Genomic DNA, 18,970 nt, shown 5'->3' with positions numbered 1-18,970 from the left:
ATGCCCCAAGCCTGGGCACCATGGGCTCTATGGCAGGGAGAGAGGGGGGCACTGGGGTCCATTGCCGCAGACCATCTTATCTCTGCAATGTTGCAAACTTGCAAAACAAGCTTCTGTCTCTTGCCTGTGAAGGGCCAACACCTGGACATGGGGGTGAGGGTGTAGGTCCCTGAGGGAGTGCTGCCACAGGGTAGCCCACTGCCACCCACTGCTGAAGCCACCTGGGTATGCACCAGAGACTGGACCCTCTTGCTCCGGCAGCAGGTGGCCAGCCACAGACAGCCAAGAGCTGGGATGCTGAGGCTGGGAGAGCGGGCGGGGAATGGGGGCTCATGACTCTGTGTGTGTGTGTATGTGTGTGCGCGTGCACGTGCGCACGCGCAATGAGAGAAAGAGGGGGAGAATGTGCATGTTTGTAGGGTGAGTCCCACAAGTGCCCCCACCATACACATACACCCCCCTTCGCACTGCCATACATGCAGATGCCCACATCCACACCCTGTCATACAGCCCAGCCACCCTTCCCCACAAAACCCATACCCACCCACACCCCACACATCCAGACACATCCACATGCTCCCTCTCCCCACACCCACACCCCATCCACCCCCCACAAACCTATACCCACCCTCTCATGCCCCCCCACACCCTCATAGTATACAAGGGTAAGACTTCATTAAAGCTATTGTGCAATCACTTCTATGTACACTACACAAATACATGTAAAGCAGGACAAAAGGTTTTGTTAAATCAAAGTAATGAATGTTGTAGATGTTTGATTTTTAGAATATAATTTGGTGTTTTTCTGGTTCAGAGGTGGCAAAACCCATTGCTGAAAGGAGTATTTCTGGGGACAAAGGGAAGGGCTTCTGGTAGCAAAGGTTGGGGATTAGGGGGAGGGACTTCCGGTGCCAAGATAGCAACCAGGGGGCAGGGCACCTATTAAGGGGTGGAGCTACCCATATGGCCATTGACAGTTTGTCCAAACTTGGTAAGCAACCCTCCACCCAAAATAATTGCCCGCCCCTGCTGTAGTGACTGGGCAAAGCGTGGATAGCAGACATGCTCTGCAACTGTTGCAACTTTTGGTGCCAGCCAGAGGTGTGCATATGGGACATTTTGGGACCAGGCTGGGTCAAGCCAGGGCAGAGGGCACTGGCTGACCCCACAGGCACTCTATGAATGTTGTGGGCATGCTGGTTCTGGATGCTATGACACAGTGTATACCCACTATGCATAAAGCCGCTGCACTTTAGGTTTATGACCAGGGTTTATGACCAGGTTTACAGAACCCCACTAGACAGTTTCACTTAAAAGCAGTGAGTGAATTCATGGTGTTATGGGGGATAGTCAGTCTGCTGACGGTCATGATTGTGGATTACCCCTGAAATGCATCAAGTGAACAGTGGAAAAAAAGACAGGCATTGAGCAGAGGACTGAATGGACAAACCCCAAGGGCAGCCAGTCACCCCTCATGGCAAAAGCATCCCCTACACCAAAATCACACCAGCAGCCCCTCAAAGGAGACCCCTACCACCAACAGCAGCCATCACTGACAAGACTAACACCCCACAGATCGCTAAAGCACTGCTTGATTGAAAAAACCTTGTTGAAAAAAATAAAAACTAAAAAGAATGAATTTTAAATTCAAATATAAATAAATAAGTAAAAAAACAACCAAATGGACAAAACAGAAACACTGATGAATACCCACTCCCCTATCCCACAACTGGAAAGCAATAAATAAAAGAAAAGATCTAAAATGCCCCATTCAGAGACTTCTCCCTCTCAAAAACCGGAGTCTGGGCAGCAGAGCAGGGGCAATCCTCGTCTCAAAATGATGGGCGTGCTGCAGGGGAAGAAAGAAGACTGGGGGGGGTAGCCCCATACTCCCAAACTCACCTTCCTCACTTCCCCTTATAGGCTACGAAATCTCCTGTGGCAGATTTCCTCAAGCCTTGTCTGGGCATACCTATGCACTCGGTGTGTCTAAATATCCTTGTGCAGGGATCTGGGTGGCTGCATTGGCCATCCTCAAGTTAGGTAGAGCTGGAAGGCAATCGGAAGAAAGACAGCAGTTAGCCTGACATGTTCCAATGTACCCTAACCTATACTTTCATGCTTTCCCCTATTACCATAGGCCCCAGCGCCCCCCCCCCCCACACACACCCCCTCCACGGCAAACTTACCACAGGCTGTACTTCGGCCTCTGGCTCCTGTTCCTTTGTGGCTGACCAGGGAAGGGATTGGTGGGAGATGGAGTAGAGGGAAAGGGGGTGGGAAGGAAGCAGGACCACAGTGGGTTGTGGAAGCAGAACCACACCATGGGGTGGTAGCATCACCACAATGATAACGTGAATGGGAGGGGTGAAGGGTGTACTGCAAACTGGGATAAGAGTGGGGGGGAGAGGGTGGTGAGGAATGTGGGGGTGGCGGTAGTCGTCAGACCTGAGCCAGATCTGAGTTCCTTGGTCACCTGTAATCTACAGCTGTGATAGGTGGCTGAATGTCCTCTGGGTCAGTGTGTGTGCTCTTCTAGACTGCTTGACCAAAAACTTCTGCTCTGTGTCTCTCAGAAGAGAACATCCAGTGAACTCTAGAGGTTCATTAAACTCCCATTAGGTGTTAAATGCTCAAAATAAAACACACCCAACAGGAAGGTTACCATATTTCCACAAGTATACGTAATTCAGTGAATTACCATGTACACACTAAAGATTTATGGCATTATTGTTGTAATTTGCAACATGTCAAATTAAACCATATTGGGATCAAGTTTCCCTCTAAGATGCGCACATGTGCGGCTGAGCACAACTAAAAGTCTGGCCATGCACAGCCTTTGCAAGGCTGCACACCAGGAGAGGAGCTTAAGGTAAGCTCCAAGGGTGGGGGGCTGGCACAGGCTCTGCCGGCTCCAGGGGATTGCTTCACCCCCCACATTGCCTCGGAGAGCGAGGAGGCACATGGCGTCAGGGTCGGGGAGTGGAGCAGTTCCCGAGCTGTTCGGGGCAGGCAGCGCCTCCTTCCCCAGGTGAGGCAAGGCAGGGCTGGAGGCTGAGGCTGAGGCTGGGGCTGGGGGCTGGCACGGGCTCTGGGGAAGTGCTTCGCTCCCTGGCCCTGATGCCACGTGCCTCCTCGCTCCCTGAGGCGAAGCGGCAGAGCAGAGCAGTTTCCATGGAACTGGCAGAGCCCGCACCAGGCCTGGACCCCAGCATCCAGCCCCCGGCACCTGGCCCCCAGCCTCAGCCTCCAGCCCCCCGACCCCAGCCCCAGCCCTCTTCAGTAAGTGTCCCACACCATAAGCACCAAGACAGCGCACTCATGGACCAAGGCGATGCGCTCATGGACTGCTACTCCTTAGAGGGAACATTGCTTGGGATGTGGTTTAGTTTGTAACAATGAGAATGGACTAAAACTCCCCAAAACTATTAAGCCTGCTGCTCCCGGGCAATGCAGGCCCTTTGAGACCCTACTGAGGACCCCCTGTGACTCTATTTGGGTCACTCCCTGAGTTTGGGAACCAACGGTGTAAAGTGTGACACCATTAAGCCACACAAAGGGGAATTTTCATCATGTGTACCTGGCAACATAGTCATGTGTACAAGCACCCAGTGTGCCCTTATTGTGAAGGCTAATGGCATACTAAACTAATATTATCAAATTATGAATTGAGGCTTGTTTGACAAGGCTTATTTTCTATAAAACCATCTCAACAGGCATTAATTATTTCCTATCCTTTAATTCTATATTGATTAAATATGAATTGAGCAGTTTTTCCATTGTTTTGCCTAGGCTTGATGCCAGGATAACTGGCTTACAGTTCCCTAGGTCATTCCATGTGCCATTTTGATGTACAGCAGAATATTAATATTCATTCAATTCTCTGGATTTTACACAATTTTCTGGAAAATATTAAGATCCCCTTAAGCCATTCCTTAAGGACTCTTGGGTACAAGTCTTTGAAGCCTTCGGATTTAAACATATTTAGGCTGAGTAAATATTTTTAATGTTTTTCTTGATTATAACTGATTGCAATATCCTTCAAAATCCTCATGTGATACGAGTACATCAACCTGTTGCCTCTGAGCAGAGAACAAAAATGTGAATACTTCTATCTTCTCTGCATTATTCTTAACAATATTATCATCTCCAGCTAGTATTGGGCCTGGACCTTTGATAGGGCAACTGTTCTTCCTCAGGTTCTTAAACTCTTCCTTATTGTCTTCAGTTCTTCCATCCATGGATTTTTTTTACCTTCATGTTTTGAAATGCATCACTTTTCCAAATTTCATAACTGCTAATTTATATGAACAGAACTATAACCCTTCCATTTCTAACTGTTGCCACTTTTCCAGAATGCCATTTTAGCCCATTTTTTTCCTCTTTCCTGACTCTGGAATCATAGCATTTTTGGTCATTTAATGCATTCTTCATGAACACCTCATGCCTCCTAAGGCTGGGGGGCATGGCAACTGCCCGCAGGTGGCGGCATCAGTGGTGGCAGGGGGGGCACAGCAGCGGCAAGCAGGGACCACAGCAGGAGGCTGTGGCAAGGGCAAGCCAGGCGGCCACAGTGACGTTGACAGCCGGGGTGGGGAGGGCGAGCACTGAGCAACCATCAGTGACTGCCCACAGATGCCGCTGGCAATCTCAGGGAGGGCACAGCCAATCTCAGGGGCTGCACATTCACCCCCTACACATCGCCAATGGCCTTCTTCTTAAAGACCTTTCAGTTTTCACTCACACTTTTCTGTCTGAATTTTTCCTCTCAGTCAGTTTATCTCAGCTTTGGGAAATACATGCTTCCACAGCACTGTGTATTGCTAGTTGGAATTCCCTTCCCCCCCATTTGCCCATATTGAATGTAATCAGGTCATGAGTGCTGATTCCCCAAGCTTTTACCAACTCCCAATACAGCAATTAATTTGTCTTCACCTGTCATAATGAGGTACAAAATGGAGTTATTCCCTGTCAGTTGCAATGCCTTTTGTGTTAGAAAGGCATTATCTATAATTTTAGAAACTCTGGTGATATTTGAATACTGGCTGCAATGAGACCTCTGGTATATGTCTCCTACACTGAAGTCTTCCATGATAATATACTTTGTCTTTCCTCATTTCACAGTGCTTAAAGAATAACTTAACCTCCTCTCTGGTTTGATCCAAACTGTAACAAACTCTTAACCAGCTTTCTCCTGGGAATTCCTTCATGGCATTAAAAAAATCTGTGCTTTTAAGTTATTGACAATTTCAAAACAAGCAATCGTGTCTTTAAAACAGAATACTACCCTCCCACTCTATGTTTGCCAACAAGCCCATAGCCTACAAAGTTTAACTTTCTAGTTATGCTCATCATGCCACCCAGTTTCAGCAATATAAATTATTTTACAATTCTTCTAATTTGCCAATTCTTCTTGCCTGCTACCCAGATTCCTACTGCTGGGATATAAGCAACTGAACGTTTTTATCTCTTTACATTCTTATCCATGTTGGTTCACAACTTACTGAGTGATACTTATCTTCATTTGCCTTCTTAGCACCCTCCTCTTGCACTGCTAATTTAATATCCCCCTGGATACTCCAGATTGCCTCCAACTGAGATTAGCCTCACACTTATCTGTGAGAGGCAAACTGTTCCATTTGTATCATTTCTCACCTGCTTGAATCGGACCTAATGTTCCACACAACCAAATCCTTCAGCTTTCCATCACTCATGCAGCCAAGTGGTGCGCGTCCATTATTTTCTGCCCTCTCTCACTTACGAGACCATAAGGATCTCCCTTAGACTTCAGCTTAGCGTGCTCCTTGGTGTCATACGGGGGTTTTTTTGGAAGTAGCAAAACACCTGAAAGTTTTGTGGGGTTTTTTTGGAAGTAGCAAAACACCTGAAAGTTTTGTGAACGTTTATATATAGCACAACAGTTAGTTGTAAACTTATTTTACATAGCAAAAATATATTGTTTGTTATCTGATATTTGTTATACATGTGATATCTTTACTTTCCTCCAAGATTTAGTCATACAGTTAAAGCTCATACAACATCTTGTAACTCAGGTGGCCTATCATATGGTCCAAACAGAACAGTTTGTGAGTAACCCATCCTCTTAAATTTAGTAAATACAGAAGAAGAATTACTAGACTAGAGCAGGGGTCAGCAACATACAGCCCTCAGGCCAGGTCCAGCCTGCAGAGCCACTGGATCTGGCCCACAGAACAGGAGTGCTTTGTCTGTGCCCACACTACTGCTGTTTCTATCTATCATCCCAGCTCTGGTCCAACACAGGCCAAGTGATTTCAGCACCACATCAGCAACAAGGACTTTCTCTGTGCCTGTGCCACCGCCACTTTGCCCAGCTCCCCATTCACCAGCTGAGGCACAGGTGCTGCTTCCAACCCATGGGGAGCTGTGCTGGGCCCAGGCATCTGCAAACTGCATCCATACTGCTGCCACTTCTCCCCTCCCCACCCACCTCTGGCATGGGAACAGCTTCCAGATGTTGGGGAGCTGCATTAGAGCTGTGTAACTTCCCATGCCACAGCCATGGGGTGGGGAAGGCAGTGAGTGCGGAGAAACAGTGGCTTTGTGGACTCAGCTTTCAGATACCTGGTCCTGGTGCAGGTACCCACTAGCTGGAAGTTTAGCTCACACTGCAGTCAGAGAGCAGTGGTACTGGGAGAAGCAGTGCAACAGCTCCCAGTTGCCTGGTCCCAGAGCGGGCACAGGGAAAACCCCCTGCCACTGATGTGCTACTGAAGGCATCTGACCCGCGTTGGACTGGAACCAGGTTGTTCTCCCCACAGCTTGTAAAAAGTTGCCAGCCACTGGACTGGAGGGCAATGGGGTTGATCCTATTAGCTAAACAGAAAAAAAAATTCTAGACTCATGATAAATAATATTCATGACAGATATTCAACTGTCTTGAAGGACAGGGGACTATATCTTCTACTAAATCTGAGTTGTTTCTTTCTTCTTGCTATCTTAAGATAAAACTCTACTTTCTCAGCCTCTACTTTGTGATAGTCCATCATACCAGATGGATTCTAATGTATTTGTACTGATAACAGGAGAGCAACTCCGTTTCTAATGGTGTTGGAATATAGGAAGACCAATTCTCTTTCACTTTTCCCTCTATTAAATTAACCATTTTCATTACAAATTCTAGCCCCTTTGGTTGAGATGCTTTGGATTTACTTTTAAAATGTAGCCTCTGGGGAGAAGTTTGTCTGCCTCTGTGGATAAATTTTGAGGTTTCAATTGGAGTTAGGCACCTATAATCCTTTTTTTAAAAGCCCCAAATCCTCTATTTATCCAAAAGCTTCACTTCCATAGTTTAAAGTTATATACTGCATACTCTGTTGCTACATATTCGCTCATGTTCTCTGTTAGCCAAACCAAAAAACCACAATTTTTTGAAAAAGCAATCCCACATTGGGATGGATTCAGTGGCAGTCATGATCCATTGGTAGAGTTTTATGATTCACCTCCTAAAAGTTGAGCACTAATGGAATTATGTCAGCCTATCAGGTAATCTGAATTCTAATTGTCTGAGATCCCGGCAAACTAGAATCCCATTTCCTAAAGAGTAAGAGGTTTTTTTCCAAGACTTCTGACTTCGTCATACCTTTCAGAATGCTATAAAAGATGTAGTGGGGAAAACCACATACCACTTTATGCCATCATCTGGCATGTTACCCTAGATGCTTGAGTAATTGCAGCAAGGTACATATGAAACAATGCATTCAGCAGCCTCCTGTTTTCCTACATACCAAGACATAGTATGTCTCAGGATGAAGATTCAGCCCTGAAACATTTAGTACTTGGGTCAATAAATCATGATAGTCACATCAGAATCAGTCAGTGTGGTCTTGATTCTTCTCTCACTCATAGTTGTTTAAAGTATGAGTGGATTTCAGTCAGTGGCGAAAAACAGGAAGAACTCAAGGCAGGAACTAGATATAATAGCTACTTGTTCTCTGGATGGGCAATTATGTGTGTGAAATGCAGTTGTACCTGCTGAACATCAAAGTTTTAAATGGTTTGGTGGAAAAGCCTGGTCTGAATGGGCACACAAAAATGTAGATGTTTTTATAAAATGTATAAGCCAGATCCTGTGTCATGGAAGAGAGACCACTATCATAACTTTTAATGGACACAGGATCAAACCCTATCAGAGCAAATATGGAATTCTAAACCTCTTGGATCAACAATTCAAATGGGAAAATTCTCAAGGTTTATGATACCTCCTGTGTCCATTTGTGCTGGAAATAGTTTGACAGTAGTCCTTCTAGTGATACAGCACTTTAGCATCTCCAGTTATGCTGATGCAAGTGAATTTGATCCAGGACTCTTTAAAAAGTTACCCAACTTTTCTGGGTATCTAAAATGAAATACAATGAAATTTAAAAGTCAGCTTCACATAAGTTAGGTTTTAACCTGAACCAGTTTATCCCTTTCTTCTCATGTCTATAGGCATGTTTATATTATAACAAATCATATTATATTATTTCTATCTACACACACACACACACATTATGTATATGTGTATGTGTATGTATATCTGTATGTATGTATGTATGTATGTATTCACAGTTGTTGCTGTAGAAATTATCCTTTTGGAAATTTCACTTGAGGGTTGGTACTCTATAACTAGTGTCTTCCATACAACAAAGGGGAAGGAAAAATGAGATCCACCAGAGCAAAGCTATTGTCCTTGGCACCAAGATCTCACTGCCATTTATCTACTGATTTTATTAAACAGAACCGAAGTACAGTATTCAGATACAAGTATCATCCACCAGCTCATTTTTCAAAGAAACCATATGACACAAAGGCCCTCTTCTGTTCAGTGAATCATGTGGTGGTTTTTGAATTAGGAATGTGAATGAGCTGGTTATGAAGTGGAGAACTGTAGACAGGAGGCTGAAGTGTCAATAGATGGAGAACAAGGTGGTCTGGTGCTCTTGTAAAAGGGAGGAAGAAATAGGTGGGAGAATTAAACCAAAGAAGGGAACTCAAGTGGCAAAACAGCAGCATTAATTTCTATAGCACACCAAGATGGCTGCCTGCATAGCAAAGTTATTTGTGCTACCTACTTGACAAGCCAAGTGCTTTCATGCTGTTTAATACCTGGAATGCCCAAGCCAAGATTTTCACAGTGATTTGAGACACTTCCAATTTGGGGGGCGGGGGGTGCTAATGGGAGGCACCATGATGGGGCCTGATTTTCAGAGGGTGGGTGCTCAGCTCTTTCTGAAAACAGTCTTCCTTTAATGCAGGGTGCAATGGCCCAGTTAAAGCACTGCAGTTCCAGAAGTGGGAGTTTATGACCTGCTCTACACCCAGTTGATCATTCACACTGGAGAGTCAAAGGTGGCTGCAGGTGATGACAAGTGCATTCTGCCCTTATGCCCTAGGCTAGGAAAAACTGCTGTGACTTAACCACACTAACCCAATGGACCACTAGGCTTAGATAGATCATGCTTTCTTAGGGTCTCTCAATCTGAGTGCCCACACATACTAATTTAAGTCTTGAAAATCGTGGCTGCAACAGACTGCAACTGCATCTAGACACTCAAACTATAAGGCTTCCACAGCTGCTCCCAAAAGCAAATTATAAGTAATAAAGAGATGCACGTGCCATATAGAAAATAAACATCAGCTCTGGTTCAGCAAGAAGAGGTTTTTTTGTTGCTTTTTTTAGAAGCCAAGTCCAACATTAATGACTTAGGGCCAACATTTTATAACTGTGCAGGCCATTGCAGCACTTAGGCACACAAATGGTCATTGCAATCCTGGGGCTTTTGCCACTGGCTGCAGTGGAAGCAGAACTGGCCAATTCTGAGAACCTCACCCCCGTTCAAGTAGCGCTTTACTGCACAAGGAGTCCCACTGATTTGAGCTGGGGAATGTCATACAACTTAAGGTGAGCAACAGTGCCAAAGCCTGGCCATGAATATTTTGGGGTCCATCTGCTACTAAGCAAACAAAAGATATAAAGATTTTCTAATACCACCAAGAGCCAACCATCTGGCCAAGCCCATAAAGTTGTCAGTGTGGAAGATCAACAGACATGTGGCTGAAAGGCCAGCAAGTTGACACAACAATATGTTAGCTAACTGCAAAGCTAACAGGAGACTCACTGCCATTGGATCAAAGCTGGGAGGGAAAGATAGTATCCCAGGGCTTAGAGACTGGTTACTGGGCGGCACCTTCCCTGCCTCTTTAAAAGACCAGAGGGGTTTCTTTGTTTTTGCAAATGAAGTTTATTTTTGCAGTCACTCTGATCTGCAGAACAATGTAATAAGAGCAGCTCTTCCATCTGAAGATAAACATTATCTTTTGCTGATGATTAATGGGCAGAGATTGAGAGAGATGATATTGGATCCTCAGGCTCTCCGAATGGGCTGGTAGTATAACTTGTTTCATGCAAAACTACAAAAGGAATGAAGTTCTAGGGCTTGCTATTGAGAACAACCTGTCCTAGATTTCTCAACAAGTTCAGACCTGCACTGGGAGGAGCCAGAAGCTTTAAATGAGCCAAAATAAGCATTATGGCAGAGTGGCAATTTTGGCAGCCCTGTCATTTGCTTACACGAGCACTCTCCATATCCCCCACTGCTCCCTGGGCTCTGATCCCAGCATCCTCCTTAGAAATGAACATTGCTGCACGTTGCAGCAACAGCTGTTCCAAATGACTCCCACCCCCATTGCCAATAAGGAGTGGGAGGGTGCAGTGAGAGAGCGCATTTATAGCAGGGGTGTCTTTCTGCCCATGCCAGGCACTGATGCTGATACTCTGCATGGGCCAAAGAGCCCTGGAAAGCTTACTTTCCCCTCATCTAGATATCTTCAAGAAAGGCATAACTAGGTATCTTCATGAAAGGCACATGGAATAATTCCATCACATACTGTGGGTGTGAACGAGGAGCTTTTCCCTGATGCAGTAAGAAGCCACCAGAAGGATTCAAAGAGAGAGCAACCTGGCCAGAGAAGTGGGAGGAGAAAAATTACATAAAGCAGTAGCAGTAGGTTGGAGACACCTAAGAAGGAAGAGCCAAGAAGCACTGCAGCAAAATGGAAGGTTTCATTAATCAAGGAAAGGGTCCAGTGTTTCACAGGCACTCAGCTGGCACTGGGTGAATATGGCAAAAGAATTGCCTCCAAGCACTCAATTAAATGTATCAATGATTTTACTTGTGCTTGCTTTCCTTGAATACAGGCAGTCCTTGACTTACAACATTTCGAGTTACAACGTTTCACACTTACAATGTTCATAAATTGACACCGTTTCAACTTTCTGCCGTCAGTTTCAACTTTACAATGTTTGATCCAATGTGACACCATGCCAGCAAACAAGTTAGCTGTGTCACTCATCTCCCTGGAGAACATCTGTCCAAACTTCCTTGAACACTTTCTTTAAGAAGCAGACAAGACTCCAGAAAAACCTGAAGCCAAGACTCCCGAGAAGACTCCAGCCAAGAGCCCTTCAAAAAGTCCAGCAAAGTCACTTCAAAGAAAGTCCAGCAAAGTCACCTCAAAGAAGCCCTTCCAAATCAATATGATTGCTATTTACAATACAAATACATTAATGTAGCTGTATTACTCAGCTATAATTGATCAAGTACAAAATTCTGGAGTATTTTTGGTGAAAACAGGGTATTGGGCCTTGTTTCAGGAGCCAATCCCCAATTTATAACATTATTTCTTATGAGAAAATTGTTTCCAAGTTACAACGTTTCGACTTAAGATGTGGTTTTCAGGAACCAATTTTGTCATAAGTCTGAAGACTGCCTGTATGCTACTGCATAACATTAATCACAAGAGTAGCTGTAGACCCAGCACATTTTAAGAGTCTATCCATGACAATTAAATGTTGTATTTGTATTCAAACCAGATACCTAATTATCATCTAACTAAAAGGAGGAGAGAACAAAACTTGCCATGTGACCTACCACTCATGCTCACTTACAGCCAACTTCAATTAGGATTTCTGATATCAAACACACCCAACTGTTTCAGTCAATCTCTAGAGTATGAATTATTGATCAAATAAAAAATGCATTTGAGAAAATGTTTTGATGGTCATAGATTATTTTGCAAACTGCTGAAGAGGCAAAATGCATTACATTTTTTACTCTGAAATATTCACATATTCTTATAACATACATAAACAGACAGGCATATGGAGTCTGTGTTACATATACATATTAAGCTATGTAAATGACAAAGGAACTAAATCTGTATTGTTTTAAAAGTATCCTACTGTTATCAACTAGGCATATACCATATGGGATGTGGATGTATATGTTTGTAGGAAAGAGATGCACTATAACTTGTAAAACTGAAAAGTAACATACATTGCATCCAAAAGTAAAATCTCCAGCCTTTATATTATATTACACAAATGATTTCTGCAAGTATTTCAATATGATTTTTTGTATCACTTTCTATGCTACCTGTTTCCTAGAGAACACTGTAGAGACCTTTACAACTGACTGTCATTTTGTTACAAGCATTATCAGTCTGAACATAGATTTCAGGTAAATGTGAAGGAACACCAAATAATTCTTCATTTTTTTTAAATAAGCAGTAAAATTCCTTAGATAACCTTTTGGCTGTAATTACACCCAAATATAGGCTTATCTAATATCTAACATAACAACATTGGCTTATCAAAGAGCTGACATAATATTTCTGTCTCTACCTTGCTGTCAGACTCCAAACAAATAATCATAAAAGAACAGCCCATTAAGTTTACATCACCAAAAGGGATGACAAAATTATGTTTAGCCTGACATTTATTTTACTTCGGTTTGCTTGTGGACTCATCAAACATTAAAATAATCTCACGGGTGTTGGGTTGCACAGTTCAGCTTCTTAAATGTGAGTTGATTTTGTCGTGCTTCTCATACAAACAGTATCCTAAAATAATTTCCTGATTTCAATAATGCATGAGAATATTTTGAACAAGTGCTAAACAGTTCATTCAGAATTCAACCATGTATTCTCCAGTGGCCTCAGATCTTTGCCTTCATTTAAGAGAATTGTTGCATAGGAATTAAAGCCAGAATGGACCATTACATCTTGGCCTCCTGTATGTATGTTACTCAGGAATAGTATTTTACTCTTGTTATTAGCCCCCACAGTTTAAACAGATCTAACATGCTCATTGCGAATAAGAATGACACAACTAGGCCTTAATGATTTATCCTGTACTGTAAAAGAGGACTACACAGAAACCTGTGCTAGTCACTCTGCTCCTATATGGTAGACATGCCTGAGACCAGTCAAAAGTGATATATTGTTGCAATTAATGTTCTAGCCTACACCTGTGATCAATTAATTAGTCTGGAGATACTGCTGTAGAAAAGAGCATCTTGGGAGCACTTTGCATGTAGCAAGCAGTTGTACTGGCCTCTTAACCCATTGCAGGAATGAATAAAATCAACTATGATTTTTCTCTACACAAACATCTTCTAAATTGCACCATGTCTTGATTGATTGCTAACCTTCAGAATGAGGGAAGGGTAAGCATGGTAGGGAGTACAAGCCACAATCTGGGGGGTTCATTCCATGTAAATCTAGGCCACTGTTACCAGTATAAGTGATCAGAAACCAGTCCACACCTGTAACAGAACAGAAGTTCAGCACACACAGAGTGATTTTAAAATGGTGGAACTCAGTCTAAGATTTGTTCTCCTGCTCTGTTCCCCCCCCCCAGCAAAGGGCAGTGTGTGTTCTGTTTGCTACCAATCTAAACTACACTACTGACAGAAAACTACGTAACTTAGATCACAGATTCACACGCAGCTTCACAGAAGTTTAGGACTGGAAGGGATCTCATGAGATCATCAGGTCCAGCCCCCTTGCTCTGGGCAGGAAGGACTGCTGGGGTCAAATAACCCCAATTCTTCCTTGGGCTTTTTGCATATCTGGACCTAGCCCTAGGGTTCTGTACCTCCCAGCTGTACCACTGATATATTGTGTAAGCTTGGAAAATTACACTACATGTTCTGCTTCCAAACTCTCCAGCAGCAAAATGAGTAATACTGACCTTGCAAGGGACTTGTGAAACTTCCATTAGTTCATGTCTGCCAAATGGTTTGAGAGCCACAGGTAAGAGGCAGGCTAGGAGTGCAAACCACAGATGTCTACACATGCACTATAGGGTAGAGGGGAGTGCTTTAATTAGAGCGGCTCTCAGAGCCACTGTAATTAAAGTGCCTGTAGCATCACATGTATTCAGGGTTCTATGCTTCAAAATGGCTTTAATAAAGCTCCTCTGATAAGCTTTCGTTAAAGTGCCCCCGCCACGACTTTGAAGTTGAGGGACACTGAATACATATGATGTGAAGGCTGCTGGAGCGCACTAATTAGCACAGTCCAGCAGACTCACAGCAGACTTGATTAGCTGAGTGTGTTCCAACGTGTGCTAAGTAGCACACATCGGAGCAGCGGTGTGTCATGTGTATAGGTGCCCCATGTATTGCTAGTAGGCAGCACAGCTGAATATCCTATTTTGTTATATCCTTCAGCTATATTTGGAGACACGTGAGCCAAACTCATAGATGGAGAAACACTGTTTTGTCCAATGTTCCACTCAGTTATTAGTTTGGTATATTATGATTTGCAATCTCTACACATTCCCCTTTACATGAACATATTCTCATACTACTTGCTTCCATCCATCTGCTGTTACATGTTGGCTGCTGTGAAGCAACCACGGAATCTGAAACTAGTAACCTCTGATCAATATCATGTGAACAGTAATTCATAACACCAAAATGCAGCCCACGGTTTCTGTTTAAAAACACTGAGAGTCAAGGAGATAATGTAACCTATGTTTCCCCTTAGAGTCATCTGAGCTTGTTCACAGCTACTCAGCTGCATTGTATAATGCTGGTTTCCCCTGATTCTGGCACCAAAGAGAATCTCTCACAGGAATAAAGGTTAAAATGATGACTGCACGGTTTAACATATCAACAAAACATTGTAATTCTAATGTGTCCAGCAGAAAGCCACTTTGCAAGCATCAGTGTTCAAAGGAGCACAAACAAATGTGTCTAATCTGAGTAGCAGGGCAAACTAGAAACTTGCATGAAATGAGAAACAGTCTCCTGTCTAAGTAAATTTAAAAAAAAATAATCATCCATCCTAGCGTAGGAAGAGATGGAAATGATGAACAGCATAAAAGACAGGAACAGTATACTCAGTCATTAATACATAAAGCAATTCACCCATCTGGTTAAAACCTAAATATGCAATAGATGCACAGTAGACAGCTTGGAGTATATCAGTCTTTCAGATCAGTCCTAAGAAAAGATTGCAAAAAGCAATCATTTCACTGGCTGCAGTGATAAATTGACCCACAAAGAAACAACGATTCACTGGACCGTTTCATAGATTCATCATTATCAGGCCAGAAGAGATGACTGTGATCATATACTCTGACTTCTTACGTAACACAAGCCCCAAGGTGTCTGGTACCTGCAGTTCCCAGGTGCTCTGACTTTCAGAGCACCCCCAACTTCTCCTGTCATCAGTGCAGGGAAAGTTGGTGCTCAGCACCTCTCAAATCACTCCTCCCTGATCACAAAGGGCCAAACTTTGAGACACTTTCTCATGCTGAACTGTACTTCAAAAAAAAAAATCAATTGGATGATTCATATTACAAGATACTCTGTGTTGCAAGGTTTCTCTTGGGCCCCGTGCTGTTCAACATGTTTATTAACCATTTGGATACTGGCATAGAAAGCTTCTTGAACAAGTTTGGGCACAGCGCTCAGCTGGGAAGGATTGCAAACATGTTGGAAAATGCAAGCACAATTTAGAAGGACCTTGACAGATTGAAAAGCTAGGCTAGAGCTAACAGGATGAAGTTCAATGTGGACAAATGTAAATTGTTACACACTGGAGGAATAATCAAAAACACAAGTACACAATAATAAAAAACACAAGTATATATATGTGGAGGGACGTGGGCACACTGGAAGGATGCAACAGGCTACAATCAGACCTAGACAGGTTACAAGGGTGGGCGGATGAGAATAGTATGGGTTTCAACACAGACAAGTGCAAGGTGATGCACCTGGGGAGGAACAACTGGCACCATACCTACAGGTTGGGGAACTCCCTTCTTGTCAGCACGGAGGCGGAAAGGGATCTGGGGGTCATCATTGACTCCAAGATGAACATGGGCCGGCAGTGTGGAGAGGCAGTCAGGAAGGCCAACCGCACCTTGGCATGCATCCATAGATGCATCTCGAGCAGGTCCAAAGAGGTGATCCTCCCCCTCTTTGCGGCACTGGTCAGGCCGCATCTGGAGTACTGCGTCCAGTTCTGGGCGCCGCACTTCAAGAGGGATGTGGACAGCATGGAGAGGGTCCAGAGGAGGGCCACTCACATGATCAGGGGACAACAGGGCAGGCCCTATGAGGAGAGGCTGCGGGACCTGAACCTGTTCAGCCTCCAAAAGAGAAGGCTGAGGGGGGATCTTGTGGCCTGTTATAAACTAGTCGGGGGGGGGGGGGATCAGCAGGCATTGGGGAAGTCCCTGTTCCCCCGAGCACTGCCAGGAGTGACCAGGAATAACGGTCACAAGCTGGCAGAGGGTAGGTTTAGGTTAGATATCAGGAGGCGCTACTTCATGGTCAGGGCGGCTAGGGTCTGGAACCAGCTTCCAAGAGAAGTGGTGCTGGCTCCTACCCTGGGGGTGTTTAAGAGGAGGTTGGATGAACATCTTGCTGGGGTCATTTGACCCCAATACTCTTTCCTGCCATGGCAGGGGGTCGGACTAGATGATCTGCTCAGGTCCCTTCCGACCCTAGAAACTATGAAACTATAAGATGGGTAACACTTGGCTGGATGGCAGCACTATGGAAAAGGACTTGGGAGTCTTGGTAGACTACAGACTCCATACGAGTCTGCAGTGTGATGCAGCTGCTTAAAAGACAAATGCAGTTTTGGGATGCATCAATAGAAGCATTAGGTGCAAGGCACGGGAGGTGATATTACCTCACTACATGGCACTGATTAGGCCTCGTCTGGAGTACTGTGTGCAGTTCTGGGCTCCACATTCATGTGGAGAAGTTAGATTGGGCTCAGAGGTAAGCAACAAAGATGATCAAGGGCTTGGAAGGCAAGTCACATGAGGATAGGCTGAAAGAGCTAGGCATGTTCAGTTTGTGGAAAAGGTACTGAAGAGAGTACATGATGGCAGTCTTCAAATATTTGAAGGATTGCCATAAAGAGGAGGAAAAATACCTTCTATCTTGCTGCAACAAGGAGAATGCAGACCAATGGCTGGAAGTTGCAGCAACTAAGTCTAGCTTGGATAGCCAGAAAACTTCATCGCTGTTAGAGTAGTGAGGCAGTGAAAAACACTGCCTAGGGAAATTTTGGATTCTCCATCACTGGAGGTGCTCAAGAAAAGGCTGGACAGCCACTAGTCAGGGTGATCCAGGCATAGGTATGCTTCTGTTCTACCATGGGTATTCCGCATGCTTATAGACTTTTCTGGCTGCCCTCTCTCCTGCCACACTCCTCCCCCTCCATCCACCCCCATCCCTTTTTTTCTGTTATATGTGTCAGGGCATTTTTAACCATTCCCAGAGGCATACAGCCAAGGCTGGGGACTTGGCCAGGGTGTGCCAATGTTCCTGGCTAGAGGATCTTGCCCCTCTGCTCAGGGTCAGACCAATCGCCATATTTGGGGTCAGGAAGAAATTTTACTCCATGGTCAGATTCGTATAGACTGTGAGGGGCTTTGCCTTCCTCTGTAGTGGGAGGCATGGCCCTCTACCCAGGACCTCTTGAGAACATATATTGACAACATTTCATAGAAGCAAGAATGGCTGCCATGGTTCCCCTACTTTACCTGTGGCAAGTTAAGGTGTTAGGTCTGTGTTGTGTCAGGATTGACAGCAGTCTTATGTAGATTTTAGATGATGGTTTGTGTGGGATGGTTTGGATAGGGACGATCCTGCCTCAGGCAGGGGGTTAGACTAGATGACTTCTGGAGGTCCCTTCCAGCCCTATTTCTCTATGACTCTGTTTCTTTAGATAGTAAAATGTGTACAGTGGTACATAAGTGATACATACAACATGCCATCCTTTTTACAACAAAGCCCATGTGTTTGAGCTGAAATGTGATCTCATACCAAAGCACTTACAGTAAGTGGAGTTCACCTGATTTACAGCAAAGCAAAATCAGATATCTGACCCATCTAGTTTTCCACATCCACTAGATGCATCTACACGAGACACTTTGCTGTGCATTAGACTAATATAATGCACAGTAAAGCATCACTGTTTACATGTGCACAGCAATTACTGCACGGTATCTTAGTCTAATGCACTGTTTTCTAGTTCCTGAAAAATGAAGCATTAACTAATGTGCCATACCACATGTATAGACACTGACTGGGAGAAAATGCTCCCGATCAGCCTAGGAAGCAGGTGGGGGGGGGGGAGAAGGGGGCTGCAGGGGGCAGGGAGAGCTGTTCCAGCTCAGTGGGATGCTGCTTGCCAGTGGGAGATCGGGACCCATCCTAATCTCCACATGGCCTGGGAGCCAGGAGAGCTCTCCTTGTCTCCTACAGTGGAGTTAGAGCAGAGCAGGAGCAGTCCTGGACTGGGCCACTCCTGTCAGGCTCAATTTGCTCCTGATGGGGGAGAGCACATGTAGATGTGCACACTGGAAAGCACTTCAATTAGCCAGAAATTTCAGGTGCATTAATTGCACATGTAGACACACCCAGTAATTTTCACTCTGCAGTTCCCAGCATTTGATTTGTCTTTATTTGCAAAAGACTTGATTCTTTTTCCTCTTGAAAGTTCATTGTCTTCTACATTACTTAAGTTAATTTGATAATTTTGTTAGGAGAGGCTCTATGGACCAGTGGACAGGATGCTGATGAGAAGAGAAACTTGGATCTATTAGTTTCCCTCTGACACTGAACTATTATGTAAC

Source organism: Crocodylus siamensis, chromosome 3 (genome assembly GCF_052110815.1).
Source record: "Crocodylus siamensis isolate JL-2025a chromosome 3, ASM5211081v1, whole genome shotgun sequence".
Lineage (NCBI taxonomy): Eukaryota > Metazoa > Chordata > Crocodylia > Crocodylidae > Crocodylus > Crocodylus siamensis.
Note: the sequence above shows the minus strand (reverse complement) of the source record.